Source organism: Rhynchophorus ferrugineus, unplaced genomic scaffold (genome assembly GCF_030347505.1).
Source record: "Rhynchophorus ferrugineus isolate W39M unplaced genomic scaffold, kcgeb_rfMv2 rfM2, whole genome shotgun sequence".
NCBI lineage: Eukaryota > Metazoa > Arthropoda > Insecta > Coleoptera > Curculionidae > Rhynchophorus > Rhynchophorus ferrugineus.
In genome coordinates, this window is record NW_027472581.1 from 90,531,854 (window position 1) to 90,548,558 (window position 16,705).

Genomic DNA, 16,705 nt, shown 5'->3' on the forward strand with positions numbered 1-16,705 from the left:
TTGACGTTGTTATAATTAACTGTAGTTAAAGTTATTTTATTAACTTGAAAAACTACATATAATCTTAAAATATACATATTTAATGTATGGGGGATAATCTGAATGCTGTAAATCTACACTTTATTCAAAACTCACTTAACTATTATGAATGAATATATGAATATATGAAAATATATGAATAATACCTTTCTTTAAAAATAAGTATTATGTCAGATACCTCCAAAACATGTTTATAAAACCATTACAGAAGTTATATGAAGGAATATGTGAAAGATTGATTATTTTGTTAAACTATTTCGATTTACAATAATAATATTACTTATTTTTAAGATATGTGGCCAAGATATGTGTATAAGTATCAGGAATGATAGTGACATGTACATCAATAAAATAATCAAAATTACTACATTTATGAACTTTGAACATTTATGAACACTGAATATATTGTTTACAAAAATTTATTGAAATATAAATGGTGAAAACTAATAATACTTCTAGAAAAGAAAAATCGTTTATACGTTGTAATTTAGATTTAAAAGTTAATATGGAGGGGGTATTTTCAAAGTAAAATAAATTAAACTATGGGATAGGGATATATGAATTGCAGAAAAATTATAAACTTTGGCTAAAATTTATATACATTTGATTGTATAATTATTGATTGAAAAATATATAAAACCACACTGTCAATGAAAACAATATAAAAACGTATAATATATTTGAGAAATTTTGTATTATATTGTTTTTATGTTGGTTATATTTTTTTTGCAAATTTTTGTAGTCATGAAAGCAATCAAGCTTCTAACAAACTTTTTTTTTTTAACTTTTTCACGCACAAAGGTGCATTTGACAACAGTCAAATATGAAAACAAATGAAAAATTGGTTTATGTGTACGTCTACCATTGCAATTGACATTGATTTCATGCTGTAAACAGACTACTAAAATATATACAGTGATGTAATATTATGCCTCTGGCTATTTTTAGATTTCGGTGCGTTTTTGTTTTGTTTATTCGGTAAATGGAAATGTGTACTGAATAGATATGTCGTGTAAGGACTCATTAAAAGAATTATAATTAAACTTGGTAAGGTTTAAAAGTTTACAATGTTATTTATAAATATAAATTTCCTTTGTATAAAATTGTATAAAAATAAACTCTTAACTTGTCCAATTTTGTAAAAGATATTATTAAAGTCAAACTTAAGAACACTATTGATTTTGAATTTTTTATTATATATATATATATATATATATATATATATATATATATATATATATATATATATGTATATATCTACCCTATAGGCAATAAGTATTTCTTATGTCTATATTATATCTATATGGCATGTAGAATATCACTTCATTTAGCGATCGCCTGTAATATATATATATATATATATATATATATATATATATATATACATATATATATATATATATATATATATATATATATATATATATATATATATTTATATATATGTATGCAAAAGCAGCGGGAGAATTTCTAGAGGATCATCGTCACTTAAATTAAGTTATTCTGGCTTTTTTACATAAATATTTGAGCAGAAATACCAAATTATTTTTATTATTTTATTTCAATGATTTACTGAAGCAACTCTGAACTTTAGGCAATTGGAGCTCTAAATATAATTGGGGTTTATACTACCACGTTCAAATTCAATAGAGTAGTCAGCAGTTATTAAATTTCTTCGTGTAGAATCACCACAGCTAACCATAACTATTTTTTCGATAAAAAATAAATAATATTTACCTCTTTTAATTTTTACATATTTCATTCCTTACTCTGATCAAGGAAATTATATTTTTGTTCTCACTATTTATTAATTAACATTGTTATTTTATTAATTTCAAAGTAATGCTTAATTCATACAAAATAAAATGAATTCCAGCAATATTTGGTACACCATATTATTTAAATAAACTAAATTTTCTGCACTAGTGCTTAGTTTAATTAATTCATAATAATGATAGAAACTATTGATCTCTATATATTTAAGCAATAACTGAATTTTATGAATTTTTTAATCATAATTCTTATTGTTCTGTTAGTATATAAAGGAAGAATTAAATTATAACAATTTTTTAAAAAGAAAGTTTAGAAAATTAAGAAATATTAATATCAAAATGAATAAATGTTGATCTATATAAAATGTTTTACTTACTATTACTGTTCGGTTTATTCAATATCTAGTATTCATAGAAACTACCGTTGAATTTCTATTAAAACAACAACTGTATTTTCAGATACTTTTAATTAGTATAGAAAATACAAATTCTCGTTATTCTGACTGTATTGTTAGTACATACAGGTAATAGGTAAATTATAAATGAAATACTGTCATTCAAATAAGTTCAATTTTATTAAAAATAAGTTTTTAAATAGAAAGACTAGAAAAATAAAAAAGCACTATTATTAAAAATAATAAAAAATTTTCCTATATATTTTTACTTCAAATACAAATGTCACAGAAAATAATAACGTAATACTATGTACAAAGTAGACGCAACATAATACGAGATAAAAGGTTTTCTTAGTAAGTAGCTCGATACTATCTTGTTGATAGTAGTTACTACAAGAGAAAAAGAAACAGCAAAAAAGGTCAGACTTTTTGTTCAATGAATACATGAACTAGAGTTAAATTTACAAGAATTTAGCTTTATTTTACTAATCTATGTTGTGTCTCTATGTGTTATGATAAATAATGATAATATGATATATGATTTATTTTGTTTTGGTTTACAAACTCGAAAGGACATAATACCTTACAAACGGACTTCTCAGCGGGTACCCCGGCACCACCGTATTGGCAGGAGTCGCCACACTATTCGGAACCACAAAACTGGGATCTATTTTTCCTCCGATGTTTTTAGCTTCCACGGTTTCAGACTCTGGATCAGTGTCTTTACCATCGATCGAATCCATGGGGTTAACACGATCTACCCCACAAAAATCGCACGGTGTCTCCGTGGTTATCTCTTCTCTATCCCTTTTATTACCATCTCCGTCGACATTGGTGGAGTTGGATCCCCGTCGGGCTTCTGGTCTCCTTGGCTGCAGCGGTTGGATTCTCGTACCGAATTTGGGACCAACGTTGAATAGGGGGTCGAGCTCTTCATCAGGGATATTCAACCGGTCGTCGTTCGGCGTGTCTGAGTCTTCATCAACAGTTTTACCTCGTCTGAATATCGGACCATCGTCAGGTTGGGGGTTCTGGATTGAATTGGGGTTGTTATTGTTGTTGTTGTTGTTTGTGGTGGCGTAACCATCCCGTACTTGCAAACTTTGGTAATGTCCTGGTAAGGACACGTAATACGAGTACTCGTATGGAACTGCGAAGACGTAAAATGGTGTCGCAAGACACACTGAAAATATAATGGTTATTAAAAGCATATTGATGTTTAAGGAGACACACTGACTATGACATGAATATTGCTTGGTGTTTATATATCTGATTTTGTGATTAGGCAGTGGCGTCACCGTGCGTTTTTTCGTATTTTTATGCATCATATATAATAATCAGGTGGTACTGAGCGTTCGTCGGAGACATTAAGAATTTTATTTTATTTTGAATTGAATATTAGTCTAAAATATGGGTTTATTGAATAATTTCAGCTGTAGTATTGAAATAATGGGCAGAGGAAAAATATAAACTGCTTGTTATATATTTCAATTAATTTTATTGAGTTAATATGCATTACTTTTTATATGTATTATTATTATTCATAAATATTTTATAGTTACTTATTTATCGAATAATACAATATAAATAAATTAGTTATCTGGAAAAAATAGATATATTAAAAGAGAATGATAAAAAATTACATATAGGCATGATAATATCTTCATTAAAAATTAATTTTATAATATTTAATCATTGCGGATAGTTCTTTCTAAAATTATATTTTAGGAGTTGTTCTATTTTTGGTTGATTCTTGTTTTAGCTTGATTAACGTTTAACACTAGCACTACATACCATTGAATTCCCAGGAAGCCAGCCATTATTAACATGGATTTTTTTCAATAATTCATTTCAAGAAAGTATTAGTTCGTGAAAAAAGTAATTTCGTTTTTTTCTAATAGGTTGCCTATCCTTAGTAGCAGTTAGTCGATGAAGCCATACTTTTACGTTTTAATGATAGTGGTCCACAGAACATTTATAGTACTATTCTAAAGAAAATAAATCTAACAGTGAAAAATTTGATTGAAGCTGTGAAAATATTTGAGGAATCTTGTGATCGAACCCAGAAGAAGCTCACAAATATTTATAATGCGTACGTTGATAATAAGAAAGGTGATTCTAAGAGTTGCAATTTTAAAATAATGGGTAGAGAAAAAAACTTTTTGTTGCATATTTCAATTAATTATATTAAATTAATGTGCATTACTTTTTTATATGTATTATTATTATTCATATATATTTTATAGTTACTTATTTATCGAATAATAGAATATAAATAAATTAAATTATCTGGAAAAATTGATATATTAAAACAGAATGATAAAAAATTACATATAGGCATGATAATATCTTCATTGCAAATTCATTTTATAATACTTAAAAATTTCAGACAGATTTTTCTAAAATAATATTTTATGAATTGTTTTAACTTTGATTGATTTTTATTTTAGCTCGAATAAAATTTAGAGTAGAAAAAATGTTCAAGGAATTCACTACATAATATTGAATTCTCAGAAAGCCATCATTTCAATAATTCAATAGTTATTGCAAAAAATATTAGGTTACGGACACAGGCAGGCGTAACAGGCGGCACTTTCTTTCAGTAGCACTTAATCGATCAAATGATACTTTCACCTTTCAAGCGTAATAGTCCACAGAAGATCTAGAATATTATTCTAGCTAAAGTAGTAGTCCATTAGAAGTTATTTTGTATATACGTCATCTACATTTCACAATGCAATGTTGCCGCATCAACCCCGAGTTTTAGTTCAGTTTGGTTTTGACATACAACAAAATTCTAATCTAAATAAAATAATTCGACAAAAATGTTATCAATTATAATTTATTTTAGCATTATAGCACATCTAAAAACTGTTGTTAATTATACAGCCACAATAGTTTATAGGTTAGAGTTATAACCTCTTACCACTATTGCTTTCAGGAATTTTGAATACGTCCGCAAACCGGACGACTTTAGCCTGTTAATTCTTTCTCTTGATATATTTCCTTTTACCATTAGTATTAAGAATTGCATTAAAATGTCAAATAAACCTTTGCAGATTACATAATAATAACTACGGAAAAGCTTAAACAGATAAAATATACTAAGAGTATATGGTATGATAGCGATTAAAAACAAAACGAAAGTCATGATGATGGAAGGGCCAGAAGTCGATTAATTTAAATATTCAGATATAGAAATGGAAGATAGGAGATGGAAATGAAAGCCAGACTTCGAAAAGCCATGAATGTGCTTCAATATAAATAACAAATTGACTAATAAAATGTAAACATCAAGAGAAGAGAAGTGGCTGTACTTCCACATTCTTAAAATTTGACTGCTGGACGTGGATATTACTAAAGAAATATAAACGGAAGATACAAACAGCAGAACAGATGACGAGGCATGGTTTAACCAAGATTGACGGGATTAAAAGTTAAGTTAAAAAGAAAAGTCAAATTTATAAACATATGTCGATACATTGGACGTAGAAGAGGGGCAACTTAAGAAATTCTTCAGATAAAGTAGAACGAATTTTTGCACGGAGAAAAAGAGAACTGGTAATATAAATAACAAACCCACACCACTATATGCGAATGGTGTTATTATGCAACAAAACAATTTAAAAATTATGATTTTATGTTAAACCAACATTTTAAACATGTAAAATCGAATTAGATGATATCTTGACCATATCTTAACTGCCAATTTGTTGTCTTTCGTTCAACTGGAATTACTACAATGATTCCAGACATTTCAAAATATTTGATTCATGAACATTTGATGGTTTTCTTGTATTTTGTATACATATTTATCCATTAATGCTTTTCATTTTTAGTCCTAGTGTTTTTTTGGGACGACCTTCTACAAAAAGTAATGTTCCACAACCAAAAAAGATTTTTTTACTATAGGTTTGCCCAAAATAAATTATTTTATTATACAGAAAAAAAATACAATATAAAAATATAATATGAATATGTAATTATGTTTTCCATTTTATGTAGTACTAGCGACCCGCCCCGGCTTCGCACGGGTGCAATGCTGATACTAAATTAAATACACTACAGAAAAAATATGAACGTTGTATATAAAAACATAGCGGCCCGCTCCGACTTTGCACGGGCATAAAATATATATGCCTATGTCACTCAATGAAAACATGATTAAAATCGATCCAGTATTTTTGGTTCATTCATTACTGCCTTTGGCCTGCACGCATTAAATTTGGAGTAAAACAATTCCTCTTCCCCTATACTTACTATGAAGATTTCCTTCTATCTTTGGAATATCTAAATTCATACAATTTTTATTACATTACACATTTTTAAACGCAAATTTTAAATTTGTAATATCTCCGAAAATATTTGTTTAATTTACATGCTGTAAGGAGCCATATTGATCTATATTAATTGCACACTGTATTTAAGGTACTTAATTCGATAAGGATTAATGCCGTATTGCTTAAAATAGCTTCGTAAATAAGCCATTTTCTCACATATAAAGTAAACAATAAAAATGGTTAATGTGGGTTATCCCTAAAAGATAAACATAAACCATCGCGGACTTTTTTGTAGACCTTTTTATGGTGTACAATACTGTAGTACATTAATTTGATCAAACTCGTAGGGTTCGGCAGCGTTTTTGCTAATTGCTAAATAAGCCTAAAAAAATAGGTTAATTTACGACATCACGTTAGAAACCTCTAACATTAGCAATGTTGCCTTAGTATATTACGCATGTATTATACATATGAACCTTCCTCTTGAATCACTCTATCTATTGAAAAAAACCGTATCAAAATCCGTTGCGTAGTTTTAAAGATTTAAGCGCACATAGGGATATAGGGACAGAAAAGGCGACTTTGTTTTATACTATGTAGTGATATATATTAAATTTTTCTCATATTTTAAAATTATAAAATTAGCGATTATTATAAATCGTACTCCCAGAGACGGAGGGATACAAAAAAGACTAGAAATAACGGCGGCCTAAATAGTTTAAATTAACGACGGCTGAATATAAAGAAGCACTTTAAAAGTGGCCGTAAAAGACAGACCCACTTTTCTCATTCATTTTCCCCTTTATACGTTCACGTCACTTTCAAGTTGCTTTTGGGCTCCTCTTCTCTATATTCTTTATCGCCGCGTTTCATTATTCGCTTGTCACAGTTATCCAGCCGCAATTCTAAAGCAATTCACATTTCAAAACGCCTAAATAATCTTTTAATCCACACGCACACACACGCACACAATTTTATATATATATATATATATATATATATATATATATATATATATATATATAAACATTGAAACAAATCTATATTCTAATGTATTATCTTGTATTCTAGTCTAAAAATTTAAAAAAAAATCGAATTTTTCTGTCAGGTTTTCAGAGCTTAACCCTTAAGAGGATTTTTCGAGATTTAAAATATTTTTGGGGATTAAACCTAGTTTATCACTACATAGTATAAAACAAAGTCGCCTTTTCTGTCCCTATATCCCTATGTGCGCTTAAATCTTTAAAACTACGCAACGGATTTTGATGCGGTTTGTTTCAATAGATAGAGTGATTCAAGAGGAAGGTTCATATGTATAATACATGCGTAATATACTAAGGCAACATTGCTAATGTTAGAGGTTTCTAACGTGATGTCGTAAATTAACCTATTTTTTTAGGCTTATTTAGCAATTAGCAAAAACGCTGCCTAACCCTACGAGTTAGATCAAATTAATGTACTACAGTATTGTACACCATAAAAAGGTCTACAAAAAAGTCCGCGATGGTATATGTTTATCTTTTAGGGATAACCAACATTAAACATTTTTATTGTTTACTTTTTACGTGAGAAAATGGCTTATTTACGAAGCTATTTTAAGCAATACGGCATTAATCCTTATCGAATTAAGTACCTTAAATACAGTGTGCAATTAATATAGATCAATATGGTTCCTTACAGCATGTAAATTAAACAAATATTTTCGGAGATATTACAAATTTAAAATTTGCGTTTAAAAATGTGTAATGTAATAAAAATTGTATGAATTTAGATATTCCAAAGATAGCAGGAAATCTTCATAGTAAGTATAGGGGAAGAGGAATTGTTTTACTCCAAATTTAATGCGTGCAGGCCAAGGGCAGTAATGAATGAACCAAAAATACTGGATCGATTTTAATCATGTTTTCATTCAGTGACATAGGCATATATATTTTATGCCCGTGCGAAGCCGGGGCGGGTCGCTAGTTGAAAATAAACGAAAAACCTTTGAAATGTAGTTTAAATTAATTAATCTTATAAGTACTACAAGAAATTGATGGAATTGAGTATTATGAAGTAGTACTGAACGAAATTCAGATTAAAATAAAATGCCAGTTTCTTCAAACATATGTGCTATAATAATAACACATTATTCCATGACATGACAGAGTTGATATACATAGTTAAATCTACAAAAAATAACCATAATATTAATATAGACATAGAAAAGCGTATAAAGAAAATCAACAACTAAAATGTTTCAAATGATGTAAATATTATTTGCTGGCGTAAGTGTTCCTGCAACTTGGACTCTATCATCAAATACCATTAATTCCCAAGTACTCTTGAGGTAATACTTAATGAACATATTGATTTTTGGTCAATTTATAAGAAAAAGATCACATTCGTTTAAAATTAGAATTCAAAGATGCAAAATACTATTAGTAATATTATTATTAATACTTTTATATATAACAAAATTATTGACCATAGATATCTAAATCTATTTCTTGATTATACGGACACATAACCAAAATTTAGAACTAATTAGGTTTTACTTTTAAATTGCTATGTGAATCTCAACCGTTTTATATTTATTATAAGATTAAATAAGTAGAATATTTCATAAATATTGCCCTGCATATTAAAATTAGCTCCAAATTCAACAGCTGTAAATATAATTTCGCCCGAATTGCCCATAACCTAAGTTAGATTTGACTGATTTCAAACATTAATTCGTAAATATGAGCCAGTGTTATAAATTTTCGAATAAATTAGCTTAAAATAACGACATAATTTCAAAACAGGCGATCTATAATTGCCAATTAGTCACTAAAACGTTAAAGTTTAGTTTAATTATTTAATACACTCATAGAATAAACATTGATAACAACGACAGAATTAACAATCATTTTATATCAATAATAATGTATAATTGATTATCAATATATTTAAACTGCAGAATTGGAGATCCACCATTGCATTTAATTTATTCACAATAGAAATAACTCTAGATATATATACATATATAATATATTCGTGTCCACCCTACATTCCCATATGTAGTTAAATCAATTTCGGTAGGCAATTGTATATTTTTGTGAAGAAATTGTTTTATATAACTCAAAAAAAGGGTGTTTGTAGACAAGCAGTTAAAAAAAGGTCCGTAAAAGAACATGAGTGTATAAAAGCGAAAACGAAAGAAGAGTTTCTTTTACGGTCATTTTTAAAGTGTCTGCTTAAATTCCGTTTCCAATTTAAACTTGGCTCTGTTTGGAATGGCATTTCTTTCTTTCGAATCTTAAGTGTTATTTGCGTAGTTTTTAAATTATTCGGCCGTTTTCGTCTCTTTGTTAAGTTATTTTTGTGTCGGCACCTTTTTTTTTGGCTGAAAATTAATATTTAAAATTAATTGTTTTTTTAGATTTAATTAAATTTTATTCAAAAGTGGAGGTATTTGTACAGTTTAGACCTTCTATGATTATTTAAAAGGATATTTATGTAGGGTTTAATATAGAAAAGTTTGTGTATGCTTGGAGAAAATAATTGTTTGTCTGAAACACTGACAACTCTTTCTGAAACCAATACTATTGAGAAGAAAATCTTCGAAGAATGTTCCTTTCAAATGACTGTTGACATGATATTTGTCCACTTGATGTCAATGACATATTTTCAAAATTATCTTAATTTTCTTTAATTAATTTCAAATAAAATGCGTGTTATTATACATTTTGTTACACGTAGACTTATTAAGTGTTTGCAGGGACCTTGAATTTGTGGGTAATACCTGATACAATAAGGAAATCAAATTATCGTGTTAGCCATATTTGGTACGAAAATTTCATACAACCTTTGTCCTAAATGGTGTTGTGGTATCTACCAGTCATCAAAAGCAACAATGACCTTGGCGATATTTAACTAGAAAAGATGAAAAAACCAAGTAATTTCGACTTCTATATGAGCATTTCGATTTCCATTATTGTAAAATACATTATACATGATATTGTACATTAACATATAATCGTGATTCAAAATGAGACCATTACGAGTTGAAGAAAGCTGAAATAAACAATTTAAAAGAATTGATGATTGTGAACCTTGAATATACTTTCGAATATTCAGCTCATCATCAGCTTTACCCAAGGAATTGTGGAAAACCATGACGAAGAGACACGCATTGACACTACTAAAGTACAAATCTAAATATTTCAGTTTAACACGATATGTAGAAATAATAATTCTTCTAATATATTCTGTTCGATTGTGCTTAGAATTCTTGACCAGAAGTTTTAAAATTTTCATCTAAAATTAGAAAAACTATGAATCAACTTATCAATTCAAAAGCAAACTTTTTGAGTGAATAAAAACATTTTATTTTTCTAATTAACAATCTTTTGTAAACTGAATAAAGGTTACAACTTACCGGCTGAGTAAAGAAGAGAGATTCCATATAACCAAAAATAACATAGTGTTATAAACCATTTATTTTCTTTATTTAATTTGTTCAAATGCAACTCGTACATGAATTTATGGTAATAATGTTGGTATTTATAAACAAATCTATACAATATTGCTTAATCAGTTATCCATGTTCATCTAGATATGAGATGATACTTCAATTTGTTTGATTTAGGCTTGTATCTTACTATAATTTTACGAAGTACTTTTTCTGTAAAGTTGTCTTGGATAATTTTATAAATAAACATATATTTGAATCTCTTATTATATCGCAGCTTTTTGTGAAATCTGTAGGTACGTGAACATTGAAATACAACAAACAAATATCTACTCGTTCTTTATTTATAAATATAAATAAAAATATCGTTGTAAATATATTGTAACCAATTGAAATATACAGTGTAACCAATTTTATTTTGTAATGGTAATATGATGAGTTGCCTAATTAATTGTAAAATCTACAAAGAAATTAATACGCTGAATATTTAATTACTTTATAATTTAATGAGTGATCTTTTTTACTATGAATTATGAATCAATTAAAATATATATTACTGATATTGTCATTATAATTTTGTTACTATATAGATGTTTTCAATCCCATATGGATGTAGGTAATTCATTTATGGTGACATTTTGCAACAGTAATACACTAAATACTCAGATTAAGTAATATAATATAAGGATATAAATGTTATATGGTTTAAGTATACATGTCTATCATAACATTGTTAAATTAAGTAATGTATTTATTTTTATAGTGATATATTACTAGTCATAATGGTGTTTTCTACATTACGATAGCAATATTTTAATTTAACATGTACATCGCATATATGTTACAATTAGATTTTATTATTTATTTTTTCCTTAATATGGTTCTACAAGTTCAAATCTAAGCGTTTATATTAAAATTTAAATAGTGTTAGAAAGATGTACTCTCATTGATGTACTCTTACCTAAGTCTAAATCTTACCATTTTTTCATATATAGCTGAATATTTTGAACCTCTTATAAAATTCTGTTTATTTCCTATGTTCTTTTCAGTTGAGCTTGACACACTATGACTATGTCGAAGTATTTCGTTACGGAAATATTCTAGAATCAGAACTAGAACTTTTTGTAGGTAGAACATTCGTGTGTAGACTTCATGGTATTTAGTTTTATGCGTCATTTGTTGGTTAATTCGGTAATGGTATTGATAGCTGCTTATAATTTATTTATGCTTATAAATGTTATTTCTTCTATTGACTAGGTAATATAAGTCTCTTTAATAAGCATATACTTCTAATATTTGAGTTTGCTTATAATATATTTTGGCTATAAATACTGATTATGACTATTAATTCATAATTACAACAACGATTTAAAGAATGAAAAAAATATTTGTAATATAAAATCAAGCATTGTAATATTAATACGTTAATACATTTTATTAAATGTTTGGTATATTGCTGCTGTTTATTTACTTACATTACATCCTGCTTTTGGCATTGCAGTAAAAATTGTCATTTATAATGGCGACAGAGGCGCATTATGCTGCAAAACGTAAAATTTGTCCAACTTTCCTAGAAAAATATTTCTGGGAAATCTGGGAAACCAGAATTTTCCTACGTGACCTAGATTTAAACGTCATAAAACTCTAGAAAGGAGTAGTTTTCATGGTTATTATTATTTGCTTGACGAGGATTACTGAACGTTTTAAGTAAAAAGTACTTAACGTTGGTTTAAATGTGTAACTGTAATTGTAATGGCATTTTTCATACTGTTTCATAATAATATAGTTAAAATATTATGTTAGCCAACTAGTAAAAAAGCCAATAACAAAATTTTTAGAAATGAATTTCCAATAAATGCGCTATTTAAGATTATCAACTTATTTAATGCTGCACTCAGATTACAATATGTATCGTAACGGTGGAATATGGCTAAAGTACTTATGATGTATAAACCAGGATATTCAAGTCATTAAACAGCTTTATACTGTATCAATATCATTATAGCCGACAATGTCCAGACTGTTGGAAATACTTCTATTGAAAATAATATAATTAATTATTGATTAAAAGCTTCTTATTCCGGATCAACAACTGGCCTTTAGAAAATAACATTATACGGTTGATAAGGATCACATAATAACTGATGTAATAGAAAAATCATTAGAAGAAAATAAAATTTCTTTTGCAATAGTTTGAAGTGTAACTCAAGCTTTCGGTAAAGTTTCGTATAAGGCAAAAGATTAAAATGTTTCTCCTCGATCAATATTTAAAATTTTTGGAGTTATACATAATTTACTGATACTTTACAGTAAAAAAAGAATATACTTATTCTAGCTTGAGAATTGTAGTGTATTGAGATCGGGCTTGGAAAGCGGAAATAGAGCCAAATATCTTAGCATGAACCTTGATCATAACATTTGTTGATATAGCGTAGACTTGTGATGTTCAAGTCTCTAGTAGGTAAATAGTACCTGAAGGTAGAAAATGTCGATAACGTTAGCATGGACTATGCTTAAATATATGAATAGAGACTCTACCAGCATATCATAGTTGAGGTTCATTAGCTTCTAGATAATTATGGCTTAGTTAGAATATTAACGAGAGTTAAACCATTTCTTCTAGTTCAGTGAAGTCATAAATACAATTTAATGCACATTAAACTGTGACTATGTGTCTATAATTTTAAAACCGTAGCATAAAAATAAATAGCTTATTACTGTTAATTTACTAGAGTGTTATAATAAATAATAATAAAATAAATATCTGCGAATTTGTTATATTTTTATAATTAGTAAGAATTTTTGGCAAAAATTCTAATTTTAAAATAAAGAAAAAATTGTAAATACTATCTTCGGTATTAGTAAGGACTGGGAAATTTGGGCATTATCCGTTCTTTCAGTTCGAAACTTACTCTATATTTTAGTTAAAACCTGTATTCACAATTCAAAACATAACATACAGTGCATTTATACGTATTTATTATAAAATATACTAGCAGTATTGTGTTTCCATACTCATTATGGTACATATATTTAATGAATAATACATTTTATGTTGGGATTCGATATATCCTGCTATTATCAGATTTCATTATTTGAACTAAATATATTTTGTATTTAAAAAATTGTGATATTTATATTTTGCTTTGTTTCAATTTGATTTATGTGATAATATCCGATGCCTGTTTGAGAGTGAACCATGTTCCGGAATGTCTTAAGGTTGCTCGAATAATTATGCTTAAAAAACCTGACAAACCGACGTAACAAGTTGGATCTTAACAGGTTAATTGCAAAAGTCCCCGGCCTAATATAGTAAAACATATTTTTTGCAAAATTTTTTTTATTAAATATAATTTCTTTCAAAGATGATACACTGATTATAGCGACCCTCCAACTTTTCGATACCATTTTCGTAGTACGATTTGTCCTTTGCTTCAAAATAGGCCTAGATCACCTCTTCATTTGATGAACATTTCTTCCCAGCGAGCATTATTTTGAGATCTGAGAACAGGAAATAGTTGCTGGGGGCCAGAGAATACGGTGGATGAGGACTTGTGACACGGTGCATTGTCTTGGAAGCAGCACTTTCTTTTTCTTCAAATGCGGTCGTTTTTCAGCGATTTCGTCCTTCAAGCGGTCCAATAACGCTATGTAATAGTCGCTGTTGATGGTCCTTCCTTTTTCAAGGTAGTCAATGGATATTATTCCATGCGCATCCCAAAATACAGACGCCATAACCTTGCCAGCCGACTGTTGCTTTTTCCCACGCTTTGGAGCGGGTTTATCGTGTGCAGTCCACTCGCATGACTGTTGATTGGACTTCGGAGTGAAATGATGGAGCCATGTTTCATCCATTGTCACATATTGACGCAAAAACTCGAGTTTATTACGCTTGATCATCTTCAAACACTGCTCAGAATCATCAACTCGTCGTTGTTTTTTCGTCAAAAGTGAGCTCGCGCGGCACCCATTTTGGTTGAGTTTTCTCATACTCAAATATTCTTGAATGATATAATGTGCACTTTCAATTGATATCTTTAGAGTGTCTACTGTTACATTAAATTTCAATTTACGGTAATTCAAAATCATTTTGTGGATTTTTTAAATGTTTTCGTCGGTAACAACCACTTTTGAGCGTCCATTTCACCACGTCTAAACTTAGTATACCAGTCCTTGATGGTTGATTGATTGGGGCTAGAAAAAAAATCCATAGCTAAAAAACATGGCGACCACCTAGCCATGCATCAATATCAACGGCTCAGTATTCATGGGTACAAGTTAATACTCTGTATATGGTGAGATCAGCTTGGTGTGCTATACTATCAGTTATTAAAGCCCAATGAAACCAATCAATAGGGATTGCAGTTGGCTACAATTGGTGTATTGAAACCAAGCACTGTGCGAAAAATGTCCGGAGTATGAGGAGAGGTACAGTACGACGGTACGACAATCTTGTGAAGTACCACCCCACCCTATTCTTCAGACTCTGCTCGTGGTGATTTCTACTTATCCCAATATATGACTCGTAACCTATCTGAGCAGCACAAGACAATTAGCCATCTCGATTTATATATAGTCAAGACCCAGTCAAATGTCCATTACTTATTTCAACAGTCGTAATTTGATAAGGTGGGAAACTCATCTCCATAAACCCGACGCCACAAATTTCCATTCAAATACTAATAACGATAATTAGATCTGCGCCCTGGCGGCTACGCTTATGATAACAACATTGACAGTTCGACTAACAAATTGTACGAACAGCTTTACTAAAACACCCGACGACGATTTGGCGATTCTAAGGAGAATATTCACCTCACACGCCCGGCCGAGGATGGGGCGCCAACGGAATTTTAATCTTGGAGTTTTCCCATTGCGACCCGTGACGCTATACGAAGGTCTTAAACCGAATGTCCCTTTCGTCGACCGAACCGCGTACCCGTCAGTAATTACGTGTCGCGAATAATCGAGAGGGTCATCGATGTTGGAACGGGTTAAATACATCGCCGATAATGTTTAAAAATAAATATTTTGTTTTGGGTACGAAATTTTTGCTATCGTCACTTGTTTATCAGTGGTTAAATGATTAAAATTTCTGTTATAACTATTATGTTAGGCATGCCGCAAAATATAACTAACAGTTCAATTGAAATGTCCCTGGTCTGACACATAGATGGCGCTACTAGAAATAAATCCATATGTTCTTCAGTTAGCCCTAACCCTCAAATATATATGCGTATATAAATTTGACAGCTGTCCGATCATTAGTTTGTGAATTATAGTAATTTGAGTGAAGTAACTTTTGTTATTGTGAAAAAAAATGGATAAAAAGGAATTTTGCATGTTGATAAAGTATTGCTTTATGAAGGGAAAAAATACAGTAAATACTCTAAAGATGCCAACTGAACGTATACATCATGGCATTCACACATTTTTGGGTATGAGAAAGTTCTGTGCAAAGAGGGTGCCGCGCGAGCTGACTTTTACCAAAAACAACGACGAGTTGATGATTTGGAGCAGTGTTTGGAGATGATCAAGCGTAATAAATCCGAGATTTTACGTCGATATGTGACAATGGATGAAACATGGCTCCATCATTTTACTCCGAAGTCCAATTTACAGTCATCCGAGTGGACTGCAGACGATGAACCCGCTCCAAAGCCTGCGAAAACGCTACAATCGGCTGGAAAGGTTATGGCGTATTTTGGGATGCGCATGGAATAATTTTCATTGACCTTGGAAAATGGTGGACCATCAACAGCGACTATTACATTGCGTTATGGG